A 14,015-nucleotide genomic window follows, 5' to 3' on the forward strand; every position below is an offset into this window, starting at 1 on the left:
AAATGTTCAGACCTCTCAATTCCAAAATTGACACAGTGTTTCAAATTTAAAAATATGAAATGCTACTCAAGCTCATGGCTGTTACTTATACTTAATTATGATTAATGGGAGCCAGTCTTCTCGCTTTCTCTGGTTCTCTCTCTCTTCCTGTGTGTAGGGGTGTGTTAACGGTGTCTGTGTGTGTGTGTGCGCATGTGTGTGTGGTCTATATATGAATGTGGAAGGTTTTATGTAAACACTCTTTACTCCCAATCATAAACAAATCTATATGGGAAAAATATTACAAAAAAATCAATTTCTAGATTACGTTTGTCACATGGAGAATAACCAATTTCTAGTCACTTGTCATGGGTGCATAACCTATTATCAGAACTGATATGCGGTGAATTGACTAGCTATGTCAAAAGCAAGATCTGCAGTCAACAGAGAAATAATCCATTTAGTGTTCCAAATTTTACAGTAAAGGCTGCCAAAATAACAGAATTTATTACATGTCTTATAGGTTTATTAAGCTATAAAAAATTCATCATTCCTAAATCAAGATAATTCATTTATAGCCTATTCAAAACTTACTTAAATTAATCAGGAAACATTCAATGCAAAACTTTTTTCTTCACATAATTTCACAAAGTCAGATGAACTGATTTGCCAACATGTTTTCACAGTATTGTTATTCTGACATATAGTAACATACTAACCAAAGATTATCACCAATAATGTTGGCATTCATGGCTAAAGGGGTAGTAATAATTTTATATCTACAAGGACTGAATTAGGCCTCTCAGACAGGAGGCTTGGGCAAAATCATTTTTCAAGTTAAGCCAGGTGAGTCTGTAATCAATGACCAGAGCTCTGCTGGAACTGCGGTGCCTCGTAGGAATCAAGTTGAGTTATGAGCTACAGAAGAAAATATTGATTGTTGCTTTCACCTGCTTGTTTCATAAACTAGATTGTAAGTATTCAATATGTTTTTTCACTAGTCACTATAGAATATGTAAGGAAACCAAAATAACCAAAGTTGAAAGTCCTATGACATTAGCAAAGCACAGGAACTTGGCATTTTCCGAGTGATGATGAATAAAATTAAAATACTGATATCAGTGACCTGAGTGTGACTGTCATTTGTCTAAAATATACTTACTATAATTTAGTAAGAATAGGCCCAGAAAAATACTTTATTCCCCCAACATCTCATTTTTTAAAAAATTCATTTTATAAAAAAAAAATCATTAGCAATTGATATTCTTTCCAAATATTTTAGTGCCCCTAAAGCCTAAAAGTGTATCCTAGAATAAATTTATACCATTCCTCAAATTTACATCTATGAATATTAAACATTTATTGCTTGACTATAAAATTTTTCTCAAGATGGCCGAATAGGAACAGCTCCAGCCTCCAGCTCCCAGTGAGAGTGACACAGAAGACAGGTGATTTCTGCATTTTCAACTGAGGTACCAGGTTCATCTCACTGGGGCATGTCAGACAGTTGGTGCTGGTCCGCAGGTGCAGCCCTACCAGCCAGACCTGAAGCAGGGCAAGGCATCGCCTCACCTGGGGAGCACAAGGGGGAGTGGAATTCCTTTTCCTAGCCAAAGGAAAGTGAGACACAACACATAACACCTGGAAAATCGGGTAACTCCCACCCTAATACTGCACTTTACCAAGGGTCTTAGCAGATGGCACACCAGGAGATTATATCCCACACCTGGCCTGGAGGGTCCCACGCCCACGAAGCCTCCCTCACTGCTAGCACAGCAGCCTGAGATCTAACTGCAAGGTGGCAGTTAGACTGGGGGAGGGGCACCCACCATTGCCAAGGCTTAAGTAGGTAAACAAAGCTGCTGGGAAGCTGGAATTGGGTGGAGCCCACCACAGCTCAAGGAGGCCTGCCTGCCTCTATAGACTACACCTCTGGGGACAGGGCATAGCTAAACAAAAAGCAGCAGAAACCTCAGCAGAGGTAAATGCCCCCGTCTGACCGCTTTGAAGAGAGCAGTGGATCTCCCAGAATGGAGGTTGAGATCTGAGAACGGACAGACAGCCTGCTCAAGTGGGTCCCTGACCCCTGAGTAGCCTAACTGGGAGATATCCCCCTCTAGGTGCAGACTGACACCTCACACCTCACACGGCCGGGGACAATCCCTGAGACGAAGCTTCCAGAGCAAGAATCAGACAGCAACACTCGCTGTTCAGCAATATTCTATCTTCTGCAGCCTCTGCTGCTGATACCCAGGCAAACAGGGGCTGTAGTGGACCTCAAGCAAACTCTAACAGACCTGTAGCTGAGGGTCCTGACTGTTAGAAGGAAAACTAACAAACAGAAAGGACACCCAACGAAAATCCCATCAGTATATCACCATCATCAAAGACCAAAGGCAGATAAAACCACAAAGATGGGGAAACAGCAGTGCAGAAAAGCTGGAAATTCAAAAAAATCAGAGCACATCTCCCCCTTCAAAGGAACGCAGCTCATCACCAGCAATGGAACAAAACTGGATGGAGAATGACTTTGACGAGTTGAGAGAAGAAGGCTTCAGTCAATCAAACTTCTCAGAGCTAAAGGAGGAACTATGTAACCAGCACAAAGAAACTAAAAACCTTGAAAAAAGATTTGACGAATGGCTAACTAGAATAACCCATGCAGAGAAGTAATTAAAAGAACTGATAGAGACGAAAACCATAACACGAGAACAACATGACAAATGCACAAGGTTCAGTTACTAACTCGATCAACTGGAAGAAAGAGTATCAGAGATTGAAGATCAAATGAATGAAATGAAGCAAGAAGAGATGTGTGGAGAAAAAAGAGTAAAAATAAATGCATAAAAACTCCAAGAAATATGGGATTATGTGAAAAGACCAAATCTACATCTGATTGGTGTGCCGGAAAGTGACAGGGAAAATGAGACCAAGTTACAAAACACTCTGCAGGATATCATCCAGGAGAACTTCCCCAACCTAGTAAGGCAGGCCAACATCCAATTCAGGAAATACATAGAATGCCACAAAGATACTCCTCGAGAAGAGCAACTCCAAGAAACATAATTGTAAGATTCACTGAAGTTGAAATGAAGGAAAAAATCTTAAGGGCAGCCAGAGAGAAAGGTCAGGTTACTCACAAAGGAAAGCCCATCAGACTAACAGCAGATCTCTTGGCAGAAACTCTACAAACCAGAAGAGAGTGGAGGCCAATATACAACATTCTTAAAAAAAATAATTTTCAACCCAGAATATCATATCCAGCCAAAATAAGTTTCATAAGTGAAGGAGAAATAAAATCCTTTACAGATAAGCAAATGCTGAGAGATTTTGTCACCACCAAGCCTGCCCTACAAGAGATCCTGAAGGAAGCACTAAACATGGAAAGGAACAACTGGTACCAGCCATTACAAAAACATGCCAAAATGTAAAGTCCATCCAGGCTAGGAAGAAACTGCATCAACTAACGAGCAAAATAACCAGCTAACATCATAATGACAGGATCAAGTTCACACATAACAATATTAAATTTAAATGTAAATGGACTAAATGGTCCAATTAAAAGACACAGACTGGCAAATTGGATAAAGAGTCAAGACCCATCAGTTTGCTGTATTCAGGAGACCCATCTCACATGCAGAGACATACATAGGCTCAAAACAAAGGGATGGAGGAAGATCTACCAAGCAAATGGAAAACAAAAAAAAAGCAGGGGTTGCAATCCTAGTCTCTGATAAAACAGACTTTAAACCATCAAAGATCAAAAGAGACAAAGAAGGCCATTACATAATGGTAAAGGGATCAATTCAACAGGAAGAGCTAACTATCCTAAATATATATGCACCCAATACAGGAGCACCCAGATACAGAAAGCATGTCCTTAGAGACTTACAAAGAGACTTAGACTCCCATACAATAATAATGGGAGACTTTAACACCCCACTGTCAATATTAGACAGATCAACGAGACAGAAAGTTAACAAGGATATCCAGGAATTGAACTCAACTCTGCACCAAGTGGACCTAATAGACATCTACAGAACTCTCCACCCCAAATCAACAGAATATACATTCTTCTCAGCACCACATCGCACTTATTCCAAAATTCACCACATAGTTGGAAGTAAAGCACTCCTCAGCAAATGTACAAGAACAGAAATTACAACAAATTGTCTCTCAGACCACAGTGTAATCAAACTAGAACTCGGGACTAAGAACCTCAATCAAAACCGCTCAACTGCATGGAAACTGAACAACCTGCTCCTGAATGACTACTGGGTACATAACGAACTGAAGGCAGAAATAAAGTAGTTCTTTGAAACCAATGAGAACAAAGACACAACATACCAGAATCTCTGGGACACATTTAAAGCAGTGTGTAGAGGGAAATTTATAGCACTAAATGCCCACAAGAGAAAGCTGGAAAGATCTAAAATGGAAACCCTAACATTACAATTAAAAGAACTAGAGAAGCAAGAGAAAACACATTCAAAAGCTAGCAGAAAGCAAGAAATAACTAAGATCAGAGCAGAACTGAAGGAGATAGAGACATAAAAAAAACCCTCCAAAACATCAATGCATCCAGGAGCTGGTTTTTTGAAAAGATCAACAAAATTGATAGACCACTAGCCAGACTAATAAAGAAGAAAAGAGAGAAGAATCAAACAGACACAACAAAAAATGACAAAGGGGATATCACCAACGACCCCACAGACATACAAACTACCATCAGAGAATACTATAAACACCTTTATGCAAATAAACTAGAAAACCTAGAAGAAATGGATAATTTCCTGGACACTTACACTCTTCCAAGACTAAACCAGGAAGAAGTTGAATCCCTGAATAGACCAATAGCAGGCTCTGAAATTGAGGCAATAATTAATAGCCTACCAACCAAAAAAAGTCCAGGACCAGATGGATTCACAGCTGAATTCTACCAGAGGTACAAGGAGGAGTTGGTACCATTCCTTCTGAAACTATTCCAATCAATAGAAAAAGAGGGAATCCTCCCTAACTCATTTTATGAGGCCAACTTCATGCTGATACCAAAGCCTGACAAAGATACAACAAAAAAAGAGAATTTTAGACCAATATCCCTGATGAACATTGATGCAAAAATCCTCAATAAAATACTGGCAAACCGGATCCAGCAGCACATCAGAAAGCTTAACCAACATGATCAAGTGGGCTTCATCCCTGGGATGCAAGGCTGGTTCAACATATGCAAAATCAATCAACATAATCCAGCATATAAACAGAAGCAAAGACAAAAACCACATGATTATCTCAATAGATGCAGAAAAGGCCTTTGACAAATATCAACAGCTCTTCATCCTAAAAACTCTCAATAAATTCGGTATTGATGGAATGTATCTCAAAATAATAAGAGTTATTTATGAAAAACCCACAGCCAATATCATACTGAATGGACAAAAACCTGGAAAAATTCCCTTTGAAAACTGGCACAAGACAGGGATGCCCTCTCTCACCACTCCTATTCAACATAGTATTGGAAGTTCTGGCTAGGGCAATCAGGCAAGAGAAAGAAATCAAGGGTATTCAGTTAGGAAAAGAAGAAGTCAAATTGTCCCTGTTTGCAGATGACATGATTGTATATTTAGAAAACCCCATTGTCTCAGCCCAAAATCTCCTTAAGCTGATAAGCAACTTCAGCAAAGTCTCAGGATACAAAATCAATGTGCAAAAATCACAAGCATTCTTATACACCAGTAACAGAGCCAAATCATGAATGAACTCCCATTCACAATAGCTTCAAAGAGAATAAAATACCTAGGAATCCAACTTACAAGGGATGTAAAGGACCTCTTCAAGGAGAACTACAAACCACTGCTCAGTGAAATAAAAGAGGACACAAACAAATGGAAGAGCATACCATGCTCATGGATAGGAAGAATCAATACTGTGAAAATGGCCACACTGCCCAAGGTAATTTATAGATTCAATGCCATCCCCATCAAGCTACCAATGAATTTCTTCACAGAATTGGAAAAAACTGCTTTAAAGTTCATAGGGAACCAAAAAAGACCCCACATTGCCAAGAAAATCCTAAGCCAAAAGAACAAAGCTGGAGGCATCAAGCTACCTGACTTCAAACTATACTACAAGGCTACAGTAACCAAAACAGCAAGGTACTGGTACCAAAACAGAGATATAGACCAATGGAACAGAACAGAGTCCTCAGAAATAATACCACACATCTACAGCCATCTGATCTTTGACAAACCTAACAAAAACAAAAAATGGGAAAAGGATTCCCTATTTAATAAATGGTGCTGGGAAAACTTGCTAGCCATAAGTAGAAAGCTGAAACTGGATCCTTTCCTTATTCTTTATACGAAAATTAATTCAAGATGAATTAGAGACTTAAATGTTAGACCTAATACCATAAAAACCCTAGAAGAAAACCTAGGTAATACCATTCAGGACATAGGCATGGGCAAGGACTTCATGTCTAAAACACCAAAAGCAATGGCAACAAAAGCCAAAATTGACAAATGGGATCTCATTAAACTAAAGAGCTTCTGCACAGCAAAAGAAACTACCATCAGAGTGAACAGGCAACCTACAGAATGGGGGAAAATTTTTGCAATCTACTCATCTGACAAAGGGCTAATATCCAGAACCTACAAAGAACTCCAACAAATTTATAAGAAAAAACAACCCCATCAAAAAGTGGGCAAAGGATATGAAGAGACAGTTCTCAAAAGAAGACATTCATACAGCCAACAGACACATGAAAAAATATTCATCATCACTCGCCATCAGAGAAATGCAAATCAAAACCACAATGAGTTACCGTCTCACACCAGTTAGAATGGCAATCCTTTAAAAATCAGGAAACAACAGGCACTGGAGAGGATGTGGAGAAATAGGAACACTTTTACACTGTTGGTGGGATTGGAAACTAGTTCAACTATTGTGGAAAACAGTGTGGCGATTCCTCAAGGATCTAGAACTAGAAATACCATTTGACCCAGCCATCCCATTACTGGGGATATACCCAAAGGATTATAAGTCATGCTGCTATAAAGACACATGCACACGTATGTTTATTGCGGCACTATTCACAATAGCAAAGACTTGAAATCAACCCAAATGTCCATCAGTGACAGACTGGATTAAGAAAATATGGCACATATACACCATGGAATACTATACAGCCATAAAAAAGGATGAGTTCATGTCCTTTGTAGGGACATGGATGCAGCTGGAAGCCATCATTCTCAGCAAACTATTGCAAGAACAGAAAATCAACTACTGCATGTTCTCACTCACACATGGGAATTGAACAATGAGATTGCTTGCACACAGGAAGAGGAACATCACACACCGGGTCCTATTTTGGGGAGCGGGTAGAGGGGAGGGATAGCATTAGGAGATATACCTAGTGTAAATGACGAGTTAATGGGTGCAGCACACCAACATGGCACATGTATACATATGTAACAAACCTGCACATTGTATACATGTACCCTAGAATTTAAAGTATAATAAAAAGAAAAAAAACTTTTCTCCAGACTATGTCAGTATCTCCACTTATAAAAAATTAGGGAACGATTAACCAAATAGAACTGGATAGAATAGAATCTACAGTGGAGTTGTACCGTAAATGCATATAACTTACACAACTTCAATTATGTAAATTGAGAAGAAAGCAATAAGGCCAAAGGTTCATCTGTCAATTTGTATGGCCTGGACAGAGTGTGAAATGGGAAGTGTTAATCCACCATGCCCTCATAAGCACAAGTAGCCTTGCTGAGGGTGATTATGGTATTTAAAGATATGGCTTGTCATATATCACGACCCTTGAAAGAAAGTCAAGTATTTCTGATGCTCAATTAGAAAAAAACTGGCTATTGAACTTACTGAGACATAGCATATGGATCCCCAATATGCCCTTTTTAAGAGTACTTTAGCCGGGCTCGGTGGCTCACGCCTGTAATCCCAGCACTCTAGGAGGCCGAGACGGGCAGATCACGAGGTCAGGAGATTGAGACCATCCTGGCTAATACAGTGATACCCTGTCTCTACCAAAAAATACAAAAAATTAGCCTGTCGTGGTGGTGGGCGCCTGTAGTCCCAGCGTCCCAGCTACTCGGGAGGCTGAGGCAGGAGAATGGCGTGATCCCGGGAGGCGGAGCTAGCAATGAGCCAATATCGCGCCACTACACTCCAGCCTGGGTGACAGAGCAAGACTCTGTCTCACCAAAAAAAAAAAAAAAAGGAAAAAGAACACAAAACTATAATTGTTACTCAGATTCCATTTCAAAGAAAATCTTCATGCCAGCACTTTGTTCAACATATCTCAGCCACAAGGCAAATATATGCTGACTAAATTTTACTTTCAAGGTGTGGTTGAGAGATAGGTGGTGGTTGAGAAACCTCCTAAAAAGATCCATATACACTGGGGTGAATTCATCTTTGTCCAAGAACGTAAGCATTGTACCAAATGTAACCTAATGTAACGAGACACTCTGAGCCTTGCTGGATGGTTTAACTAGACAAGTGTTCTGGGAAGCCACATAATGACAACCAAATACAGAACCAAACCATGCACTGTTTGGGAGTTTTCAGATTTTGTTTTTGTTTTTTTCTTCTGTTAGGGAGCAGAAGCCTCTCTAGTGGAACTCTCCAATGGATTCCGTCAAACCTTTCAATACAACTACAGCATATATTTTCTGCCTGACAACTCAAGTGAGTAAATACTAAACACTCATTTCTATGTATTTATTTATTTTCTCATGAACAAATAATTATTTTCTTGCTTTATTTTGATGTATTTTGTACATTTGTATTTAGATTTTAACTCATATAAATACATATTTATGATACAACCCTACTGTAGATTCTATTCTATCTAGTTCTATTTGGTTAATCTTTCCCTAATTTTTTATAAGTGGAGAGATACTGACATAGTCTGGAGAATTATTGACTTATTATACACTTCATTTTTAAAGTTAATGAAAACAATAATAATTTAGTACATAAATAATAAAAGGAGTTCCAAAATTTCTGCTTAATAGGAGAAAGACCATTCTTAAGCCCTACTAATCACCTTCACTTACATAAAATGAACATCATCATTCCAGGATTTAAGCTACGTGTCCCAATTCTTCTTTCCTTCTCTAGTGCTGAACTCGCATTAAGATGACTGAGAGTGGAATATCCATTCCTTCCAGGAAAAGATGACCCCATAATCAGAGATGTGGTTTGATCTTCTGCAATGCCAACAATCAGACTTCATATTCACTCCCCAACATCTGAGTCATAACTTTGAGAATATAACTAAAACAACATTGTGTGGGAAGTGCTGAGATTTCTATGTAGGTACATCAGTACCAGGTACAGTCAAGCTCTTTTTCAATCTCTCCTTAGGACCTAATCTCACCCTTGCTCATTTTTTACATTATATCTGTAACAAGTAATAAACATTTCTTCTACACTCTGACTTAAAGTTATTATTCAAACTTGGTAGGAAAGAACTTGAGATTGTGATCAGAGACTTTATAATTCTGTGTGTGTGTGTGTGTGTGTGTGTGTGTGTGTGTGTGTGTGTATACATGCATGTGTATCAAAAAGAGCTTGGGTTTAATCGTTCACATTCATTATCCACATCATTACTACTCATGTTTTTCCTCACATGCCCTCAGCTTAGCAAATGACACTAACCAATAGCTCAATGTCAGAACTTGGGAGTCATTTTTGACTCCTCCTCTTCATCATCTCCTATATCTAATTAATCTTCAAGTTTTATAAAATTCACATTTAACCTTGTGATGGTTAATTTTATGTGCCAACTTGACTGGCCACAGGGTGCCCAGATACTCAGTCAAATATTATTCTGGGTGTTTCTGTGAAGATATTTTAGATGAGATTAACATTTAAAGTTAAGACTGAGTAAAGCAGACTCAGTCTACAATTTTAAATGTTAATCTTATCTAAAAAAGATTATTCCAAAAGAATGTATGGTTTTTCTAAAATCAATCCTTCTATCTCTACCTTTAAAAGTAATTTATTTAATTTCTACATCTCTCAATTGGGAAACAATAATTCCAAAATGATCTGATCCTTTTTTTAAGAATAACCGGAGCAAGATGGCCGAATAGGAACAGCTCCAGTCTCCAACTCCCAGCGCGAGCGACACAGAAGACCGGGGATTTCTGCATTTTCAACTGAGGTACTGGGTTCATCTCATTGGGGAGTGCCGGACGATCCGTGCTGGTCAGCTGCTGCAGCCCCACCAGCGAGAGCTGAAGCAGGGCGAGGCATCACCTCACCTGGGAAGCGCAAGGGGGAAGGGAGTCCCTTTTCCTAGCCAGGGGAACTGAGACACACGACACCCGGACGGTCGGGTAACTCCCACCCCAATACTGCGCTTTAAGCAAACAGGCAAACCAGGAGATCATATCCCACACCTGGCCGGGAGGGTCCCACACCCACGGAGCCTCCCTCATTGCTAGCACAGCAGTCTGTGATCTACCGGCAAGGCAGCAGCGAGGCTGGGGGAGGGGCGCCCACCATTGCTGAGGCTTAAGTAGGTAAACAAAGCTGCTGGGAAGCTCGAACTGGGTGGAGCTCACAGCAGCTCAAGGAAACCTGCCTGTCTCTGTAGACTCCACCTCACGGGACAGGGCAATAACAAACACAGCTGAAACCTCTGCAGATGCAAACGACTCTGTCTGACAGCTTTGAAGAGAGCAGTGGATCTCCCAACACGGAGGTTGAGATCTGAGAAGGGACAGACTCCCTGCTCAAGTGGGTCCCTGACCCCTGAGTAGCCTAACTGGGAGACAACCCCCACTGGGGGCAGTCTGACACCCCACACCTCACAGGGTGGAGTGCACCCCTGGGAGGAGGCTTCCAAAGCAAGAATCAGACAGGTACACTCGCTGTTCAGAAATATTCTATCTTCTGCTGCCTCTGCTGCTGATACCCAGGCAAACAGGGTCTGGAGTGGACCTCAAGCAGTCTCCAACAGACCTACAGCTGAGGGTCCTGACTGTTAGAAGGAAAACTATCAAACAGGAAGGACACCTACACCAAAACCCCATCAGTACATCACCATCATCAAAGACCAGAGGCAGATAAAACCATAGAGATGGGGAAAAAGCAGGGCAGAAAAGCTGGAAATTCAAAAAATAAGAGCGCATCTCCCCCGGCAAAGGAGCGCAGCTCATCGCCAGCAACGGATCAAAGCTGGACGGAGAATGACTTCGACGAGATGAGAGAGGAAGGCTTCAGTCCATCAAATTTCTCAGAGCTAAAGGAGGAATTACGTACCCAGCGAAAAGAAACTAAAAATCTTGAAAAAAAAGTGGAAGAATTGATGGCTAGAGTAATTAATGCAGAGAAGGTCCTAAACGAAATGAAAGAGATGAAAACCATGACACGAGAAATACGTGACAAATGCACAAGCTTCAGTAACCGACTCGATCAACTGGAAGAAAGAGTATCTGCGATCGAGGATCAAATGAATGAAATGAAGCGAGAAGAGAAACCAAAAGAACAAAGAAGAAAAAGAAATGAACAAAGCCTGCAAGAAGTATGGGATTATGTAAAAAGATCAACTCTATGTCTGATTGGGGTGCCTGAAAGTGAGGGGGAAAATGGAACCAAGTTGGAAAACACTCTTCAGGATATCATCCAGGAGAACTTCCCCAACCTAGTAGGCCAGGCCAACATTCAAATCCAGGAAATACAGAGAACGCCACAAAGATACTCCTCGAGAGGAGCAACTCCAAGACACATAATTGCCAGATTCACCAAAGTTGAAATGAAGGAAAAAATCTTAAGGGCAGCCAGAGAGAAAGGTCGGGTTACCCACAAAGGGAAGCCCATCAGACTAACGACGGATCTCTCGGCGGAAGCTCTCCAAGCCAGAAGAGAGTGGGGGCCAATATTCAACATTCTTAAAGAAAAGAATTTTCAACCCAGAATTTCATATCCAGCCAAACTAAGTTTCATAAGTGAAGGAGAAATAAAATCCTTTACAGATAAGCAAATGCTTAGAGATTTTGTCACCACTAGGCCTGCCTTACAAGAGACCCTGAAGGAAGCACTAAACATGGAAAGGAACAACCGGTACCAGCCATTGCAAAAACATGCCAAAATGTAAAGACCATCGAGGCTAGGAAGAAACTGCATCAACTAACGAGCACAATAACCAGTTAATATCATAATGGCAGGATCAAGTTCACACATAACAATCTTAACCTTAAATGTAAATGGACTAAATGCTCCAATTAAAAGACACAGACTGGCAAACTGGATAAAGAGTCAACACCCATCAGTCTGCTGTATTCAGGAGACCCATCTCACACGCAGAGACATACATAGGCTCAAAATAAAGGGATGGAGGAAGATTTACCAAGCAAATGGAGAACAAAAAAAAGCAGGGGTTGCAATACTAGTCTCTGATAAAACAGACTTTAAACCATCAAAGATCAAAAGAGACAAAGAAGGCCATTACATAATGGTAAAGGGATCAATTCAACAGGAAGAGCTAACTATCGTAAATATATATGCACCCAATACAGGAGCGCCCAGATTCATAAAGCAAGTCCTTAGAGACTTACAAAGAGACTTAGACTCCCATACAATAATAATGGGAGACTTCAACACTCCACTGTCAACATTAGACAGATCAACAAGACAGAAAGTTAACAAGGATATCCAGGAATTGAACTCATCTCTGCAGCAAGCAGACCTAATAGACATCTATAGAACTCTCCACCCCAAATCAACAGAATATACATTCTTCTCAGCACCACATCGTACTTACTCCAAAATCGACCACGTAATTGGAAGTAAAGCACTCCTCAGCAAATGTACAAGAACAGAAATTATAACAAACTGTCTCTCAGACCACAGTGCAATCAAACTAGAACTCAGGACTAAGAAACTCAATCAAAACCGCTCAACTGCATGGAAACTGAACAACCTGCTCCTGAATTACTACTGGGTACATAACGAAATGAAGGCAGAAATAAAGATGTTCTTTGAAACCAATGAGAACAAAGATACAACATACCAGAATCTCTGGGACACATTTAAAGCAGTGTGTAGAGGGAAATTTATAGCACTAAATGCCCACAAGAGAAAGCAGGAAAGATCTAAAATTGACACTCTCACATCACAATTAAAAGAACTAGAGAAGCAAGAGCAAACACATTCGAAAGCTAGCAGAAGACAAGAAATAACTAAGATCAGAGCAGAACTGAAGGAGATAGAGACACAAAAAACCCTCCAAAAAATCAATGAATCCAGGAGTTGGTTTTTTGAAAAGATCAACAAAATTGACAGACCACTAGCAAGACTAATAAAGAAGAAAAGAGAGAAGAATCAAATTGACGCAATTAAAAATGATAAAGGGGATATCACCACCGACCCCACAGAAATACAAACTACCATCAGAGAATACTATAAACACCTCTACGCAAATAAACTGGAAAATCTAGAAGAAATGGATAATTTCCTGGACACTTACACTCTCCCAAGACTAAACCAGGAAGATGCTGAATCCCTGAATAGACCAATAGCAGGCTCTGAAATTGAGGCAATAATTAATAGCCTACCAACCAAAAAAAGTCCAGGACCAGATGGATTCACAGCTGAATTCTACCAGAGGTACAAGGAGGAGTGGGTACCATTCCTTCTGAAACTATTCCAATCAATAGAAAAACAGGGAATCCTCCCTAACTCATTTTATGAGGCCAACATCATCCTGATACCAAAGCCTGACAAAGATACAACAAAAAAAGAGAATTTTAGACCAATATCCCTGATGAACATCGATGAAAAAATCCTCAATAAAATACTGGCAAACCAGATTCAGCAACACATCAAAAAGCTTATCCACCATGATCAAGTGGGCTTCATCCCTGGGATGCAAGGCTGGTTCAACATTCTCAAATCAGTAAACATAGTCCAGCATATAAACAGAACCAAAGACAAGAACCACATGATTATCTCAATAGATGCAGAAAAGGCTTTTGACAAAATTCAACAGCCCT

General features: G+C 40.1%; 1 protein-coding gene and 1 long non-coding RNA gene across 21 annotated transcripts in view; one reads left to right on the forward strand and one right to left on the reverse strand.

Annotated features, from left to right (window-relative positions):
- The window catches only part of LOC105466141 (catenin alpha 3), a 1,883,635-nt gene that overhangs the window by 1,206,402 nt on the left and 663,218 nt on the right, over nt 1-14,015 (reverse strand). The gene's annotated exons all lie outside the window — the stretch shown is intronic.
- Nucleotides 1,352-9,372, forward strand: LOC112423885 (uncharacterized). Its single transcript, XR_003014466.2, has 3 exons — nt 1,352-1,427; nt 8,607-8,697; nt 9,133-9,372. It is a non-coding gene; the product is annotated as an uncharacterized lncRNA (long non-coding RNA).

This window comes from Macaca nemestrina, chromosome 9 (assembly GCF_043159975.1).
Source record: "Macaca nemestrina isolate mMacNem1 chromosome 9, mMacNem.hap1, whole genome shotgun sequence".
In the NCBI taxonomy this organism is placed as follows: domain Eukaryota; kingdom Metazoa; phylum Chordata; class Mammalia; order Primates; family Cercopithecidae; genus Macaca; species Macaca nemestrina.